At 44.5% G+C, this 17619-nt stretch overlaps 1 long non-coding RNA gene across 7 annotated transcripts in view; it reads right to left on the reverse strand.

Moving 5' to 3' along the window:
• Positions 1 to 17619, reverse strand: part of LOC134351812 (uncharacterized) — a 144018-nt gene that overhangs the window by 30285 nt on the left and 96114 nt on the right. For all 7 annotated transcript variants that reach the window (XR_010019261.1, XR_010019258.1, XR_010019262.1 and 4 more), the window contains one exon: positions 14313 to 14393. This is a non-coding gene — a long non-coding RNA (uncharacterized LOC134351812). The remainder of the gene's footprint in view (positions 1 to 14312; positions 14394 to 17619) is intronic.

A 17619-nucleotide genomic window follows, 5' to 3' on the forward strand; every position in this document is an offset into this window, starting at 1 on the left:
GTGTGGGCTTCCAGTGGAGGAGCAACGACTAGTTAGTATTTATGAAATACGTTCAGATTAAAACTGCTTTGTACCTCAAGAAACCAGAAGTGCAAAGGGACTTGGGAGTCCTTGTGCAGGTTGAGCCAGTGATAAGGAAGGCAAATGCAATATTAGCATTCATTTTGAGAGGACTAGAATATAAAAGCAGGGATGCAATGTTGAGGCATTATTTAGACCGCACTTGGGAGTATTGTGAGCAGTTTTCCATCCCTTATCTTCGAAAAGATGTGCCGGCATTGGAGAGAAAAACGAAAGGATTAAATATGAGGCGTGTTTTGGTGACTCCAGCCCTGTACTCACTGGAGTTTAGAAGAATGAGAGGGACATCTCATTGATATCTATCAAATATTGAAAAGCCTAGACAAAGTGGATATAGAGAGGATGTTCCTATTGTGAGGAAGTCAAGGACCTGAGGATACAGCCTCAGAATAGAGCAACATCCCTTTAGAACAGAGATGAGGAGGAATTTCTTTAGCCGGAGTGTGGTGAATCTGTGGAATTCGTTGCCACAGATACCTGTGCAAGGCAATATATTTAAAGCAGAGGTCGATGGGCTCTTATTAGTAAGAGTGTCAAAACTTAGGCGGGACAAGGCATGAAAATGGGGTTGAGGGGGTAGTAAATCAGCCATGATGGAATGGAGGAGGACTTAATTGGCCAAATGGCCTAATTCTTCTCCTAGGTTGTATGGTCATATCCCTGAAAACATTTATCCATGAAAAGTTCATTAACTTCAGTGTGGAAATTTCAAAAGACCCAGAATGCAGCAGGTTGTTTTCAGAGAGGGCAGATCCAGACCATAGCTCCTTTCCAACAGAAAGGACTGGCTGGCTTACTCCTCTGCCACGTTCCTCAGACGGCAACAGACACAATTTCAGAGCGTGGGAATTTAATGGGTGACGACAGAGCAGTTTTCAAGGGAGTGAAGAAGCAAAATATTCGATTATCAGATGACAGGGGGTTACAATGAGAAGTCTGGAAGCCAAAGCTCGATGGCCAAAACCTGTTGACTGGAGGCCTGTTCTACAGTTGAAGGGATCACTCTCTCCATGACTCCCTTGTCCCTCTGCACTGACCCCCCTCGTGGCATGTATCCCTGCAAGTGGAACAAGTGCATCACCCAGCCATTCACCTCCTACCTCCTTACCATGCAAGGCTCCAAACAGTCCTTTCAAGTGAGGCAACACTTTGCCTGCAAGTCCGTCAGAGTCACCCTCTGTACCCGGTGCCCCGTTCAGCCTTCTCTACATCAGTGAAACACGACGTAAACTGGGGGACCGCCTTGTCATGCACATTCACTCCATCTGTAACAAGCAGGGCTTCCAGGTGGCCAAGCATTTTAAATTCAATTTCCCATTCCCATGTTGGTTCATATCCTCCTCTACTGCCAATGTGAAGCCACGCTCAGGTTGGAAGAGCAACACCTCATATTCTGCTTCAGTCGGATCCAACCTGAACAGCATGAACATCAATTTCTCACGCCTCCCCATTCTCCACACTGGTTCTCTTCTTATCACCTCTCTTCTCTTCATCTGCCCATCATCTTCCTCTGATTCTCCTTCTCCTTCCCTGTTTCCCATGGTCTACTTTCCTCTCCTGTTAGAGTCCTTCTTCAGCCCTTTACCCTTTCCAGCTATCACCTCTCAGCTTCTCCCTTCATCTCCCACCATTCCCCTTCACCTGGTCTCACCTATCACCTGTCACCTTATACACCTTCCCCTCCCCCCTCTCTTTCCAGTCCTGATGAAGGGCCTCAGCCCGAAATGACAACTGTTTATTCCCTTCCATAGGTGCTGAATGACCTGCTGAATTCCTCCAGCACTTTGTGTGTGTTAGGGACGGAGAGAGGAATCCTTCACAAGCCACTGCTTTCTCAGTCTGGAAAGGAAGCAGCTATCACCTTTCATTTACTGACAAAACAGACACAGGCAACGCTTCTAGTTATTGTTCCCAGGCTGCTTCCATTGGCCTCACTTCTCCACAATTGTACTAATGAGAAATACTCCAGCTTTTGATAGGTCCGTGGGTGGTGAGGAAGGAGATGGCACAGGCCGTTTAGATTTGACTCTTAGACAAACAGAATGATGAAAAACACCAAACTGCCGGACAGCCAGGTCCGGCATTCCCCAGTGACCCGTCACCAGAGGCCACAGGGCACCTCTCCAAGGGAGATGTGTGAATGACTCCCAGCTCGGCTTCAGCTGCTGAGAATTTAATGACTGTGGGAATGTCTGTGCTGAGTTCAAAACAGCAAAACACAATAAACACAGACTGCTTATGTTTCCTTCCAATGTAATGAACGCGGCAGTTACAATGCACAAAGCAATCTGGGATGCAACTCCAATCTCTGGTATGTCAACATCTACAAAACCCCTCAGATTGTCTTTCAAACTAAAACACTCTTCTCCTCTAATGTCCTTCATCTCTCCATCCTTCAATACACTCTCCCTCTTTTACTGACCTGCTACGCCATTTTTTCCATTACCTCCCCCGGCTCTCTGTACTCCCTGTTACTGATTATGGATGGACACATGAAGATGCCTTAAAACCTTGGTGAACGCAAGTGAGCTTTGGTGTTATTGGAAAGCAAAGGTTTTATTAATAATACTTCTTATAAGTTTTGTAGTTTTTAACAGACTCATGCATTTTTCACACTCAGAATGTAGCAGAAAGTGGTATAGCAGCTAAACTAACAGTTTATCACCCTTCTCATTTTTCATTCGTTAAGTATTAGCACATTACCCGCGTGATGTAGTTGTTTTAATTATGTAGCCTATTAGCTAGTTTGTTCACTATCTAAGGAATTTCTCTTATCTTCTCTATCAAGGTGATTGATTTTTCAGAGGCACCATCTTTATTCTTTTGTCTTAGCATTAATTCCCCTCTTAGCATCGTTTCTTTGGTCTTTATTCAGTTTGCATAGTCTTTGTATGTTTGTACTCTAAAATAAACTGAAACCTGGGAGTTAAGACTGCTCGTCATTCCTGAATCCCAGAAGAACCCCAAGGATCAGAAATTAAACAGAGATCTAACAATGAATTAGCATTTATCATGAAATTTGTTTTGCCACAGAAGTACTGAGCAATGTATACAATATTCTCTACATTACAATAAGAAATATATATTTTAAGTATGTAAGTATTGAAAAAAGAAAAAAAAATTACTAAGTGTTCATGGGTTCATTGTCCCTAACATTATACGAGAGACTTTGTTGCTTGGCCAGTCCTAGTGATATACTTAAATGTCAGCTATTCCTCCTACTCAATGCCCTCACTAACACAACTTCCCCAGTAATACCCTGTAAAGCTGAAACAATAATGATTTGTGGCCAGGTCACTGACTAACATGACCTTCCAGACTGTCCGCAGGAGGTGTGTTTCTCAGACATCGCTGGCTGTTTCACTAGCACCCCCAATAAGCCACCTCCTCCCAAAGATATCAAGGGACAGTATGGAGGAGCGAGTGGTATGTGGTTTCTGAGACGTTGTACTCAATGAACAGAGCGACACATGGAACTGGATACCACTATTCTTTGCATTTCTGGTCAGATGCTAACTGCATTTCATTGGCTTTGTATCTGTACTCAGAACAATGACAATAAAGTTGAATCTAATCTAATCTAAACATGTGTTGGAACAGGGGTTGTCTACAATTGAATCAGAATCACCTCGAATATCACGGGTATGTTGTGAAATTTGTGACCATAATAGCATAAGACATAGGAGCATTAGGCCATTTGCCCCATTGAGTCTGCTCTGCCATCCCATCGCGTTTTTGGATTGTGGGAGGAAAACAGAGACCCAGAGCAAGCCCACGCGGCCACAGAAAGAGCGTACAAACTCCTCACGGACAGCTGTGTAGTGGTAAGCACAATGCTTTACAGTGCCAACTGTAAAATTAGGGTTCAATTCGCACCACAGTCAAGAAGGAATTTGTATTTCTCCCCATGACACGTGTGTTTCCTCCGGGTGCTCCAGTTTCCTTCCACAGTCCAAACGTGTACTGGTTGGTAGGTTCATTGTTCATTGTAAATTGTCCCGTGATTAGGCTTGGTTAAATTGGGGGATTGCTAGGTGGTGTGGCTCGAAGGGCCGATTTCAGCAAATTAATGTAAGCTGCAGTACCTGTTACTCCTGGAGGTGGCAGTGTTCTATAGTGAGACTCCAACCCATCGTTGCAGTTTGACTAGCAGCTCTGCAACTAAAAGTCCTTTGACACCTTTTGTCCTCACATCTCTTTCCATTCTTTTTTATTCAGGGATACAACACTGTAACAGGCGCTTCTGGCCCAACAAGTTCATGCTGCCGAAGTACATCCATGTGACCAATTAAGCTACTAACCTGTATGTCTTTGGAATGCAGGTGAAAACCAATACCCCCATAAGACCTCAAAGCATAGGAGGAGAATTAGGCCATTCAGCTCATCAAAAATCAAGAACCCATCAGCCTCTGCTTTAAATATAACCAATAACTTGACCTCCAGAGCAACTGTGAAAACTGATTCCACAGATTCACTACTCCTTGGCTAAAGATATCCCCCCTTGTCACGGTTCCAAAGGGGCATTCCTGTACCCAGTGACTGTGCTGTTTGGTCCGAGAATCAGAGGAAACGCAACACGCGGTCAGGGGAAGGACGTACAAACAGCAGTGGGAATTGAACTCAGGGCAGTAGCACAGTAATAATGTTGCACTGACTGCTACGCTGCTGTGTCACCATCAACACTTTCCTTTGAGGAAAGAAACAGGAAACAGTGCAAAAAAGCGGAGCTGAATTTCTGGTTCAGGAGTCTGCAAAGTGCCCGGGCGGAAGATGAGCCGTGTTGGCCTCACTGACTGGAAAGGAGCTAAGAAAAATCACGTGGTAGGGATCAGGAAGAGGTGGAAGGGCATGGAATGTGATGAGATTGAAGTTCCACAGCAGCTTAAATTACATAAACTTTATAAGGCATTAGTCAGATCGCACTTGGAGAATTGTAAGCAGTTTTGGGCCCCTTATCTAAAGAAGGGCATGCTGGGATTAGAGGGGTCCAGGAGGTTCACCAGGATGACCTGGGTATGAAAGAGTTAATGTGTGAGGAGTTTTCAATGACTCTGGACCTGCACACACTGGACTTTAGGAGAATGAAAGGGATCTCAATGAAACCTACTGAATATTGAAAGGCTTAGAATGGATGTGGAGAGGATGTTTCCAATAGTGGAGTCGTCTAGGACCATGGGCACAGCCTCAAAATAGAGGTACATTCCTTAAGAACAGAGGGGAGGAGGAATTTCTTAGCCTGAAAGTGGTGAGTCTGAGGAATTCATTGCCACAGATGGCTGCGGAGGCCACATCATTGGGTATAATTATTGCAGAGGTTGATCGGTTCTTGATTAGTAAGGGTGCCAAAGGTTACAGGAAGAAGGCAGGAGAATGGGGTTGAGAGGGATAATAAATCAGCCATGATAGAATGGCAGAGCTGACTCTTCTGGGCCTAATATCCTAATTCTGCTCCTATGCCTCATGGTCTAAACTGGAGGTAGAGTGAAGGAAAACTGCAGTACTGGGGAAGTCACTGACATGAACCACTGTTAAGATCAACTTCAGTACATCTCGCTAAACTCTCAAAGTTCAGACTTCAAGAACTTCCAGCTCTCAAAGTCTGAACCTTTGAGAGAATGTTTCACAGTCAGTACTTATGAGAAATCTTGCTTTTACAAAACATTCTGAAAGACCTTCTGTTGCACTAAAAAGTCTCTTGCCAAAGAGGAGGGGTTGTGGCAGAGGCAGGGGCATGGGGGAATGGGTGGTGGGAGAGGGAGTGGAGGTAGGGGCAAGGAAAGGAGAGCAGGAGCATGAGACCGCAAAATGGAATAAGGTAGCGTTATGCATGAGGAATAAGATTTCTTGAGTACCTAAGTAAGGGCTATGAGGAGAAGAAAGGAGAATGGGGCTGAGAGGGAAAATAAATCAGCAATGACTGATGGTGCAGCAGGCCTGATGGGCCGAATGGTCTTATAGACTAAATGTATTTTACTTATATTCTCACCGTCCCCATTTCTGAGCTTTCCAGATAATGCAACCTGCTTGGAAATCATACAATTAAAACATCCCACTGCCTGGGACAAACTTAAAAGCTCCCACAGCAATCAGCCGCATTTGGCTTTAATAATATTTGTTGCTCTAATTTGCACGATTTACCTGGTATCACCTCTCCCTTATTGCTCTGATGCAGGCACAGTGAACACTTGGCCAGCTTCCAGCTGGCTGACGAGAATGACAGCCCACATTTGGGGAGCAGTCACCAACACGAATCACTTCCGTCTCACACATGTGGCCAATTATTTTATTTTGTGTGGTGCCTATTCTTGGTGCACATGTGTCTCCCTTTTAATACCCACATTGAACGTATTATGACTTATCACAGGTCTTTCTACGCCTCAGCAGAAATGGAATTTCCTAGAGAAACTCCAAGAATCAAAAGCTGAAACACGGCCACATGTCAAATCCTGAGCAGCTTCTGATGTACCGAATCAGTCGCAATTATCTCCAAATGGGTTCTAATTCCTCAGAGATGCCTTCTCCCTTTTTATTTGTGTCATTGGCTTTTACTTGATGGGGTTATCTGCAACATGACCCACACCAGATTCTTCTGGTAAGAGGAGGAACTGATGGAGAGGAGAAGGTTCGTGGAGGCAGAATATTTAAATAATTAGGTGAGCAATGGAGTCACCTCGGCAGGGAAAATGATGGGCTGAGAAATAGCATAAGTATAGATGCAATACAAAGTGCTGAAGGACTTCAACAGGTCAGGCAGCAAATATGGAGAGGAACAAACAGTCCATGTTCCAGGCCGAGACCCTTCATCAGGACTGGAAAGGAAGGGAGATGACGTCCAGATAAGAAGGTGAAGAAGGAGAAGGGCCATCAACGGGCAGGTGACCAGGTGAGGGGTAAGATGGGGGGGGGTGCGGGGAAGTGGGATGAAGTGAGAAGCTGAGAAGCGATAGGTGAAAAGGGTAAAAGGCTGAAGAAGTAGGAATCTGATAGAGGACAATGGACCATGAGAGACAGGGAAGAACGGCAGTAGAGGGACAACATTCCCTCTTTATTTGTAATGACCAGTGTGCACTAAAATCTTTCTTTCTAAAATCTGTAGACAAATCATAACAAACTCCACGTTGTCAACAGCATCCGCATCAGAAACCCGAACAGGAAATGTGATTGTGTGGGATCATGAAATATACTTACCATGCCAACGAGGCCGAGGGTGACAGCCTGTTGTGCACTAACTCCTTATACCTGTGTCAAATCAAGTCAGCAAGGATTCCATTAGAGGCAGTTCGCCCAGGCGTTACTCATTTCGGGCACCAATAAAAAATGTCCATAACTTACGAACCCTCACTGATACATCTTTGGGAAGTGGGAGGTTAAAGACAAAGTACCTTCAATACTGCCTGGCCTTTGTGCCCAGGTCTCCAGATTGGGACTCAAACCCACAACCTTTTGACCCAGAGATGAGTGTACTGCCAACTGAGACTGCACGGCAATGGGTAGATGCACTCATTGACCCCAGAATGTCAGGATTTCCTTGCTCGAGATTTGCTAAGGAATGTGTAAGTAGCTGCTATGTTTTATATGATTCCTTCTCATCTGTGCTTCCCAAGGGGCTGACTGGTTTCACACAAGGATGCCCTTCTTCCTGGTTGTAATCTTTCGTGCCTAGTCAGCATGTCTGGCAACGTGCCTCCCAAGAAGATCATTTCCGAGAAGCCACGGCATTGCTTCTACTTAGAAGTTTGCACAGATTTGGCATGTCATCTAAAACTCTGATGAACTTATATAGTTGCTCAGTGGAGAGCATCCTGACTGGTTGCATCACAGCCTGGTGTGGAAATGCCAATGCCCAAGAACAGAAAAACCTACAAAAAGTAGTGGATACAGCCCAGTCCATCACAGGCAAATCCCTCCCCGCCACTGAGCAAATTTAGTCAGTGTTGCCGCAACAAAGCAGCATCCATCATCAAAGACTTCCACCACCCAGGTCATGCTCTCTTCTCATTGCTGCCATCAGGAAGGAGGTACAGGAATGGTAGGTCCCACACCACCAGGTTCAGAAACAGTTATTACCACCAACCATCAGGTTCAGGAACAGTTATTACCACCAAACATCAGGTCCCACGCCACTGGGTTCAGGAACAGTTATTACCATCAACCATCAGGTCCCACGCCACCAGGTTCAGGAACAGTTATTACCACCAACCATCAGGTCCCACGCTACCGGGTTCAGGAACAGTTATTACCATCAACCATCAGGTCCCACGCCACTAGGTTCAGGAACAGTTATTACCACCAACCATCAGGTCCCACGCCACCAGGTTCAGGAACAGTTATTACCACCAACCATCAGGTCCCACACCACCAGGTTCAGGAACAGTTATTACCACCAATCATCAGGTCCCACACCACCAGGTTCAGGAACAGTTATTACCATCAACCATCAGTTCCCATCATGTCCCACACCACCGGGTTTCCCCTACATTCCAAAGACACATGGGATTAATGGGGAAACTGATCACGAGTGCAATTAAGGTGCTGTATCTCTAAATGAAAACAACCGATTAGTTGGTTAATTGGTCATATAGGCATATAGGTGTAATGTGAGGTTGAGGAGATTTGGTATGTTACTAAAAACCCCAGCAAATTTCTACACGTACTGTGACAAGCATTCTGACTGGTTGTATCACCATCTGGCGTAGAAGCTCCAAAGCACAGGATCAGAAAACGCTGCAGAGTGCAGCTCCATCATAGGTACCAGCCTCCCACCGTCGAGGACATCTTCACAAGGAGGTGACAGCCATCGTTAAGGACAATTACTATCCAAGACTAGCCCTTTTCTCATCACTACTATCAGGAAGGAGGTACAGGAACCTGGAAACACATATTCAATAGTTTAGGTACAGCTTCTCCAAGAAAACAAGTCCTAACCTATACAAACTTTCCCTATAATCGAGGCCTTAGATCCTTTAGTCCTAGCAACATCCTATAAGAGTCTTGTACCCACGCCTCTGGAATGATCTTCAGCCTGGAATCTTCTGACTCAGATGCAAGTATGACCAGCTAAAGTGTAGCTGCTTTAAATTGAATTCACTTTTCCAAGGTCTTCCATTGGAAGTTCTTGTAATTTCCACTTTCTGTAACAGCAAAGCCAGACAAATAGTACTTCATACTTTATTTTCGCTAAACAATTGGTACTAGAACGTACAATCATCACGGCGATATTTTATTCTGCACTTCACACTCCCTGGATTACAAATATTACTATCAAAAATATTAAAAATAGTTAAAATTAGTAAATATTAAACACTTAAATTATAAATCATAAATAGAAAATAGAAAAAGGAAAGTAAGGTAGTGCAAAAAAACCAAGAGGCAGGTCCGGATATTTGGAGGGTACGGCCCAGATCCGGGTCAGGATCCGTTCAGCAGACTTATCACAGTTGGAAAGAAGCTGTTCTCAAATCTGGCCATACGAGTCTTCAAGCTTCTGAACCTTCTCCCGGAGGGAAGAGGGACGAAAAGTGTGTTGGCTGAGTGGGTCGTGTCCTTGATTATCCTGGCAGCACTGCTCCGACAGCGTGCGGTGTAAAGTGAGTCCAAGGATGGAAGATTGGTTTGTGTGATGTGCTGCACCGTGTTCACGATTTTCTGCAGCTTCTTTCGGTCTTGGACAGGACAACTTCCATACCAGGTTGTGATGCAATAGTTTTGGACTAAAAAGGACTTTTACTCTGAATTTAGCAGCAATAAACTGAATCTAACTTGCAGAACAGAAAGATTTTTGTCTCTTACTTTCTTCAGAATCAGAATGAGACAGGCCTTTTTTTATCACTGATATCTATCATGAAATTTATTGCTTATGGCAACAGTATAGGGCAATACAAAATAAAAATTACTAGAAGCCATAATAAGAAATATAAACAAAATAAGTAGTGCAGAAAGTGACCAAAAATAGTGAGGTGTTGTTCATAGATTCATTGTCCATTTAGAAATCTGATGGTAGGAGAAGAAACTGGTCCTAAAATGTGGAGTGTTGTCTTCAGGCTCCTGTACATCTCTCCCAATGGCAGTACTGAGAAAAGGGCATGTCCTGGGCAGTGGTGGCCCTAATTCTTGGATGCCACCTTCTTGAGACACCTCCTATTGAAGATGTCCTCGATGGTGAGGAGGCTATTGCCCTGATGGGGCTGGCTGAGTCTACAACACTCTGTAGCCTTTCTGATCCTGTGCTGTGGCAGATGGCCATTTACTGTCACTTTTTAGATATTGCACTGTACCGCGACAGCTCCTTGTAGACGTGCTAAATGGTGGGTTGGGCTTTATCCACCTCTTTTTCTAGGTTTTCCATTCCTGGGCATTGGTGACCTGAAGAAGGTTCTTGGAATAAAACGGCAACTGTTGGCCATTTCCATGGACACTACCTGACCTGCTAAGTCCTTCCAGCATTTTGTCTGTGTTGCTTTGATTTTCCAGCATCTGTAGAATTTCTTGCGTTGGTGCTTCCATAGCAGGCTGTGATGCAACCAGTTACTGTGAATCTACAGAAGTTTGTTAAAAGTTTTAGATGACATGCTGAATCTGTGCAAACTTCTAAGGAAGTAGAGGTGCATTGAAATGTCGCTCCAGGAGACGGATGGCTGTGGTCTACTCCAGAGACCTCTGCTGCTTCAGCAGCCCCACTCCATGACAGTTTTAAACACTGAATTACCACAATTTCCTTTCAGAACTGGACCACCAGCCCTCCCGCCACTTTTCCCAAGATCCATTTACACACACACTTGAGCGGAAAGGGATTTGGTGAATCACCCTCCACGGCTAAAAGGAAATCTAAACTTGGAGAGATGGTAGGTTGCTGCATTTTGTCATACTCTTCTTGTTGTAGTTTGTTCCCCCAGTTTTGAAGATATAATGATCAAATGCCATCGTTCTATTTACTAAATGAGCTCTTCTCCATGATCTTGACCACCATTGGCCGACTTAATCAGGCATGCAAGACACTGCATGCTGCTGTCATCAAACCAGGAACAGTCCACCCCAATGCATTTCAATCAAAGTCGAGTATTTTCACCAGGATTTTTTAGAAGGAGCCCCTGCCCAATTACCATCAGCACATAACCTGTAGCACCAGAGGTCCCAACACACCAGACCACTGTCATACCAAGATACCATTCCATGCTCAGACAACATTTCAGTAAATCAGTTCACATGGCTGTCCTACCTGCATACACACAGAGGCTAAAGAGCAAATCTCCAGAGATCGGGACAACAAAGAGGTGGCTGTGGGAGGCAGCAGAGCGGCTGCAGGATTACTTTGAGTCGGTGGACTGAGCTGTGTTTAAGGGTTCATCTAGGGATCTGAATGAATACACTATGGTTGTCACAGACATTATTAAAACAGCTGGCGATGAGCATGTCCCCAAAAAATCTTTCAAATACTTGCCTTTCAGAAACCCTGGATGAAACATGAGGTTCAAAATCTGCTGAGAGCCAAATCAGAGACATTGAAGTCTAATGACTAACAAAGTTACAGAGTACAATCTCCAGAAAGCCAACTCACAGGTGAAGTGACAATTCCAGACTAAACCAGAATCACTGAAGGATGCTTAACAGCTGTAACAGGGCTTGAATACTATCATCTTTTTCAAGGTGAAATCAAGCGACACAAGTGACAATGGGGCTTCACTTCCAGATGAGCTCAATTCCTTCTATGCTCACTTTGACCACCAAAACCTGGAGGAACCACACAAACTTTCATAGCCCCCGAAGATCCTGTGATTTCAGTCCCTGAGAGCACCCTTCAGGAGAGTAAACCCACGGGGAGCATCTAGCCCAGACAGGGTGCTTGGCTGAATACTACAGACCTGTGCTGATTAACTGCCTAGAGTATTCACTGAGATCCTTAACCTCTTGTTTCAACAATCTTGAGGTACCCACCCATATCAAGCAGGCTTCAATTATACCAGTGCCCAGGAAGAACATGCTAATCTGCCTCAATGACTACTGTTCAACAGCACTTACATCCACAGTGATGAAGTATTTTGAGAGGTTTAACTCCTGCCTGGGAAGCAATTTGAATCCACTCCAATCTGCCTATTGGCACAACAGGTCCACAGCAGATGCCATTTCTTTGGCTCTTCACTCAACTCCAGAACATCTGGACAGCAGAGATGCAAACATCAGAATGCTCTTTATCAATAACAGCCTGACGTTCAATACTATCATCCTCTCAAAACTAATCAATAAACTTTAAGCAACATACATCAAAGTTGCTGGTGAACGCAGCAGGCCAAGCAGCATCTATAGGAAGAGGTGCAGTCGACGTTTCAGGCCGAGACCCTTCGTCAGGACTAACTGAAGGAAGAGTGAGTAAGGGATTTGAAAGCTGGAGGGGGAGGGGGAGATCCAAAATGATAGGAGAAGACAGGAGGGGGAGGGATAGAGCCGAGAGCTGGACAGGTGATAGGCAAAAGGGGATACGAGAGGATCATGGGACAGGAGGTCCGGGAAGAAAGACAAGGGGGGGGGGTTGACCCAGAGGATGGGCAAGAGGTATATTCAGAGGGACAGAGGGAGAAAAAGGAGAGTGAGAGAAAGAATGTGTGCATAAAAAGGAGTAACAGCTGGGGTACGAGGGGGAGGTGGGGCCTAGCGGAAGTTAGAGAAGTCAATGTTCATGCCATCAGGTTGGAGGCTACCCAGACGGAATATAAGGTGTTGTTCCTCCAACCTGAGTGTGGCTTCATCCTTACAGTACTTTGTACTCAATATCTCCTTGTGCGATTGCATCCTCGATTTCCTCACTTGCAGACCCCAGTCAGCTCAGTTTGGCAACATCTACTACATGATCTCCATCAGCACAGGTCTGTGTGCTTAGCGCCCTGCTCTACTCGCTTGACATTTCTGACTGTGGAGCTAAGCACAGCCCTAATACCATACATAAGTTTGCTGATGACACCACTGCCGTAGGCTGAATCACCGGTGTTGTTAGCTGAATCAAAGGTGGTTAAGAATCAGCATACAGGAGGGAGATTACCTGGTTGAGCGATGCCATAACAACAACTCTTACTCAATGTCAACAAGACTAAGGAGCTGATTACTGACTTCAGGAGGAGAAAACTGGAGGTCCATGAGCCAATGGGGGGGGATCAGAGGTGGAGAGGGTTAGCAATTTTAAATTCCTCAGTGTTATCATTTCAGAGGGTCTGTCCTAAACCCAGCACATTAACTACAATTAAGAAGAAAGCTTCGCAGAGCCTCTACTTCCTTAGAATCTTGCCGAGAATCGGCACGAATTCTAACACGAGGACGAATTTCTATAGATTTATATTGACTGGTTGCATCATAGTCTGGTATGAAAACATCAATGCCTTTTAAATGAAAATCCTACAAAGGGTAGTGGTTATGACCCAGTCCATCACAGGCAAAGCCCACACCATCACTGAGCACATACACAGAATGTTGTCGCAGGAACAGTGGTTGCTGGTTGCTGCCGGTACCTACCTTGACCAGCAACAGCTCTAAGCATCATGTCAAGCATTACTCCCCACTCCACTTCTCTTTCTGCCTGGAAAGTACAGGCTTAGAACTGAGATGAAGAGGAATTTATTTAGCCAGAGGGTAGTGAATCTGTGGATTTCATTGCCACTGGTGGCTGTGGAGGCCAAGTTATTGGGTATATTTAAAGCAGACAGTTTAAAGCTGACAGTATCTTGATTACAATAAAGGTGTCAAAGGTTATGGTTGGAAGGCAGGAAAATGGGGATTGAGGGGGATAGAATGATGGAATGGCCGAGCAGACTCAATGGGCTGAATGGCCTAATTCTACCCTTATGTTTTATGGCACCCACAGAATTCTGTACATTTTATAAATGCAGGTTTCCCTTTCTGAACTACCCCATGAATGACTTTGCTCAGAACTGTTCTCATACTGGGGCACTGAGGAGTGCGATAGAATAGAGGGATCTGGGAGTACAGATCCATTATTTCTTGAAAGCATCAAAAGAGAACTTTTGGAATTGTGCAGCAGATTCAATGAGTCACATGGCCTAATTCTGCTCCTATGTCTTATGGTTTTAACATGCAGTACTTACAATGTCTATGTTAAACTGCATCCACCACATATCTGCCTACTTCACCAATCAGTACTCTCCAAAGGTCTGTTGCAATCATCTGTAATGAAATGTGTTTCCGAGGTTTTGACCCAAAAGCAGATAAGCATTATAATTCACACTCACCATGAAAGCTCATGTGTTACAGTCTGTTTGATGAGGTCATGTAGATGTTCTGATCTTCTTGGAATACTGTAAGGTGGACATCTTCAGGGAAAGACAAGGGAGAAAATCAGGCACAGAAAGTGGACTAAGCAAAACAAAGCTATAAGAGCAACACACTCAATATGCTGGAGAAGCTCAGCAGGTCAGGCAGCATCTATGGAAATGAATACACGGTTGACGTTTCGGGCCGAGACCCTTCATCAGGACTAGTTCGATCAACCTACCTCTAAACCATAATCCATCATATCCCTCCCATCCATATACTTATCCAAACTTCTCTTAAATGTTGAAATTGAACCCACATCCACTGCTTCCATTGGCAGCTTGTTCCACACTCTCACCACCCTTTGAGTGAAGTGTTTCAAAATTCCCTTTAAACATTTAACGTCAACCTTAGCCTATGATCGCCAGTTCTAGTCTCACCCAACCTCATTGTTCTGCTATGAATACCTGCAAGAGTATGAATTGCAAGGTAGTATATGGTGACACATACATACTTTAAACTGTGTTTATTCCCCTGCACAGATGCTGTCTGACCTGCTGAGTTCCTCCAGCATTTTGTGTCTTACTCTGGATTACCAGCATCTGCAGAATCTCTTTTGTTTACAAACACCATTACAGTGTAAACTGGCGGGGGGGCTGAAGATGGCTGGTTTTATGCTAATACACAGATGTAAAAAATCTAGAGAGAAAGTAAACGAACTGCTTGAACAGAATGGGGAGGTAGAAGAATGAGAGGAGGTGGTGGCATCTCATTTCAGTGCAGGAAAAGTCATGCCGAAAGATCCAGTATAGGGTGAGGACAGTAGAGGCCCTTTCAGCCCACAATGTTGTGCCAATCTTTTAACCTACTCCTAACATCAATTTAACTCTTCCCTCCTACATAGGCACATGGATGATAGAAAAATGCAGGGCTATCTAAGAGTCTTTTAAATGCCCCTAATGTATCTACCCCCTTTCCACCACACCTGGGAGGGCATTCCACACACCAACCTTTCTGCTTTAAAAAATTTTCACTGACATCCCCACCCCACCATGCCACGAATACTTTTCTCCAATCACCTTAAAATTATGCTCTCTGGTATTAGTCATTTCCGCCCTGGGATAAAGTCTCTGGCCATCTACTCTATTTATGTCCCTTATCATCTTGGACACCTCTGAAGCATTTATGCCACAATATGAACATAAAACACAGCATAGTACAGGCCCTTTGGCCCACTCTAAGATCAACCTAACCCTTCCTCCTTCATAGCCCTCCACTTTTCAGCATCCATGTGCCAATCTAAGACTTTCTTCAATGCAGCTAATGTATCTGCCTCGACCACTACCTCTGGTAGAGTGTTCCATGCACCTATCCCTCTCTGTGTAAAAAAACTTCCTGACATCGCCCCCTATACCCTCTTCCAATCACCTTAAAATGATGTCCTCTGGTATTAACTGAATATTAGTCAGTAAGCACAGGGCTCGCTGGAACTGCGCTCTCCAGACCTTCAGCTAACTTAGTGCTGCTCCCGACGAAATTGCTTTAATACAATTAGCATTGGTTGCTATGACAACCAGAACTGCATTAGCTGGAGGCTGCACTGAATGATTATCAAAGACATTACAAACTCTTAGAGTTACTGCCTGACTGTATCTCTGTGTGTCTAGAAATACTGAGGATAATATAAAGCTATTACTGCTACATTAAAAGCAGCAATCTACAAGATGTAGCCATGAATTAATGCAGGCAAGTATTTTTCATCACTGACAATATAATTTGATTTTTTTAATTGTTACATCTACCTGGTAAATAAAGCACCATTTCAGCAAGAGCATGGATTATTATTCTGTGGTCCCAATTCAAAGTTAACACATCACTGGCTCAGAAGTATTCAAAAATAAAATTTCCTCCAAAGAGTGGAGGGGCCTTGTTTGTAAGAAGTCCCTCTTTGCCCAGTTGGAGAGCTTCAGCAGAAACTGCACATGCAATGGAAGTCTCATTGTTTATCAGAAATCTGTAAGTAGAAGCCCACTGGCCAGAGCCCATATCCACAAATCTCTGACACACTGGGGTAGATGAAGGCCCAAGGCTTGCATGTTTGAGTCCAAATTCAAGTCCACTGGAGGATGTCTTGGGATTAGAGGACTGTGTAAGTGCACGGTTGGGAGGGAGGAACAGACCTTGTTGGCTCTTGCTGCATTCTGTGTTGGTGCCAGAATGTGTGGCGATACTTACGAGTTGCTCATTGGTTATGTTGGTTGCTAACACAACAACAAACACATTTCACTTAGTCCTGATGAAGGGTCTCGGCCTGAAACGTCGACTGTACCTCTTCCTAGAGATGCTGCCTGGCCTGCTGCGTTCACCAGCAACTTTGATGTGTGTTGCTTGAATTTCCAGCATCTGCAAAATTCCTCATGTTTGCAACACATTTCACTGTGTGTTTTGATGTATATATGAAACTGAACCTTTCAATATAGTTCATCCATTTCCTAAACCAATGCAATAGAACATTTCAGTTAGGCCCTGAAAATTCCTGCTAGATTTTGGTTAATGTTTGAGCAGATCACGCTCCTGCTTCCAACAAGGCAGCGAAGAGCGACGGCCTCACTGCGCCAGAGTCCCATCATCAGCTAGTCCAGGGGGCAATACTGCAAACTGAAGTCATTTGGAACTTTGAAAGTCAGGCCCATTAGCTGAGGCCTGGTGACCCAAAGATCGGTCCTACAGTTGGAGGACTGTCTGTGCCAGAGAGAAAAGAGTCATATTTTGCTGTTGCTGTTTTTTTAGTTGTGTTCTGTGTTGTTCTGCCGAGTATTGTGGGGAACCTATGTTGGCACACAATGCGTAGTAACACTTGCGGGCTGCCCCCTCTGGCCTGTTGATAGTTAATGCAAACAGTGTGTTTCACTGTATGTTTCAATGTACATATGATTAATAAGTCTGAATCTGTATTCAGATCTGCCAAACAGGTTCTAGATGATCCGAGCAATGTGATCAATATGAATGAAACAGCACACTCTGATGCCTTCACCATCATTTTGGAGAATTTTAACCAGGCCAGCTTGAAAAAGTCACCAAATAATTACAATCAACAAATCACTGTAGTACCAGAGGAAACAATACTGTTACACCACCATTAAGAATGCCTACCATGCTATTCCATGCCCTCACTTCGGAAAGCCTGTACTTCTACAACCTGGTATAGGCAGAGACTGAAGACTGCAGCACCAGAAGCGAGGACCAAGCAACTATGGACAAGGGAAGCACAGGAGCGTCTACAGG

The sequence above is a fragment of the Mobula hypostoma genome, chromosome 9 (genome assembly GCF_963921235.1).
Source record: "Mobula hypostoma chromosome 9, sMobHyp1.1, whole genome shotgun sequence".
Classification (NCBI taxonomy): Eukaryota; Metazoa; Chordata; class Chondrichthyes; order Myliobatiformes; family Myliobatidae; genus Mobula; species Mobula hypostoma.